We start from the raw sequence: 1,925 nt of genomic DNA on the forward strand, positions 1-1,925 counted from the left end.
GGATGTTGGTGAACAACTGATCTGTGGAGAGAGGGAAGTAGAGAATAATGCACTCACCTGTTTACAGTGTTCACATTCCTCAGGGAATTCACTTAAATATGCTAGAGTTTGCCCTAATCCAAAGGTATAGCTTTAAAAAAAAAACACACGTCATTTATTTATTCATTCAACCTACCTTCCATGTAGCCACACATGCTGAAGCATTGTTAGAAGGAAAACACAAGACTTAATAAGGCCACCACCTCAATAATATCCAACAAAATATGATGCAATGCTTGTAATTCCAGCTACTCAGGAGGCTGAAGCCAGAGAATCACTTGAACTTGGGAGGCAGACATTGCAATGACCTGAGATTGAACCATTGCACTCCACACTGAGTGACAGAGCAACACCCTGTCTCAAAATAATAATAACAATGATGGGAGCTGTAGACATTAGGCCTTCAGGTGGACAGTGACCACTAGTAAGGCACAGTGGTACCATCAATGGCCGGGGAACAGACCGTATACTGACACCATGCTCTTCAGCTACATAGAATTTTACTGTGCATTTTTTTCTTAAAATCATAGCTTCAGGCCACTACATTAACAAATTCTCCAAACAAAATTAATTTTGTTTTAGATGGAGTCTCGCTCTGTTGCCCAGGCTGAAGTGCAATGTCCCGAACTCAGCTCACTGCAACCTCCACCTCCTTTGTTTTACATGTCTGTAAAAGCTAACACATGCTTCTGCTGCAGTGGACAGAGCAAAGCAGAGCAGCCCCTTCCACACAAGTGTCTTTGGTGGAGAATGCTGGTGGGGCCACAGTGTTCCCTTTCCTCTGTCATACATTTTCCTGCTCTGTGGAGAGGGGTGAGGACCTCAATGGGGAGAGGATAAATCCTATTTTGTTCAGATGATGTGGCCCTCTTTGGACTTTATCCTGCAAATCCAAGCTCTGTCTGTGAGTCTGTATGCTGTGTGCACCTTCAGCAGGAATCCCTATGAAATGCTTCAGTTCTGGGCTCCCAGTCTCCCTTATAACCATGGCAAATGGAACCATCCACTTGACACAGTTCTCTCTGTCACACCACTAATGCTCTGAAACCTTTTGTGTCAATTCAAGTGAAGAGAAATACAAGGCAGAAGCAGTGAGTACATCCTAAGAAAATTCTGAGCAGTCAACATCCAGCACACAGAGATCTGAAAGCTCCACAATCTGTAAACATTTGCTGGGGAGGCTGTGGCAACAGCACTTTGTGGAAGTCATTTAGAGATGCCACCTGCATGTATACATTCAGCCAGGACACAGTGGCCAGGGGACTTAAACACCACTCAGGGGCCTTCATACTCGTTCACTCCACAGTAAGAATGTTATCTCCTGAAAAAATCCCAAGGTTGCACACTGGTGCAATTGTGAAGAACAGATTTCCTCAAGTTTGGCTGTCATAAATAAAGATAAAATCTCAATAATATGTAAAAGTGATTTTACAACATTCTGTGCTGCCATATATTGATCAAAGCAATCCTGTGCCAAGTAAACTATTTCCCTGTGAAGTCTGTAGACCTCATGCACCTCCATTACCTCCAGAAGAGGCTACAGAAGAGGGTGCCACTGCATAAAGTGTTCATCCCATAAGTATGACTTTTGCTTGTTTAACATGATTTTCTAGACCTCTTCTCTGTTTGCCCAGATCTGTGTAGGCAGTGATGAGGTTCTGGATCACATGAAACACTGAGGCTTGTCTGGCCATGGTGGCTCCCTCCTGTAATCCCAGCACTTTGAGAGGCCTAGGTGGGCAGATTGCCTGAGGTCAGGAGTTCGAGATCAGCCTGGCCAACATAGTGAAACCCTGTCTCTACTAAAAATACAAAAAAATTAGCTGGATGTGGTAGTGGGTGCCTGTAATCCCAGCTACTTGGGAGGCTGAGGCAGATAATCGCTT

At 44.2% G+C, this 1,925-nt stretch overlaps 1 pseudogene; it reads right to left on the reverse strand.

Annotated features, from left to right (window-relative positions):
* Nucleotides 1-698: 698 nt before the first annotated feature.
* LOC116545969 overlaps nt 699-1,925 on the reverse strand; it is a 9,779-nt pseudogene continuing 8,552 nt past the window's right edge.

This window comes from Sapajus apella, unplaced genomic scaffold, assembly GCF_009761245.1.
Source record: "Sapajus apella isolate SASKATOON/1434 unplaced genomic scaffold, GSC_monkey_1.0 scaffold465, whole genome shotgun sequence".
In the NCBI taxonomy this organism is placed as follows: domain Eukaryota; kingdom Metazoa; phylum Chordata; class Mammalia; order Primates; family Cebidae; genus Sapajus; species Sapajus apella.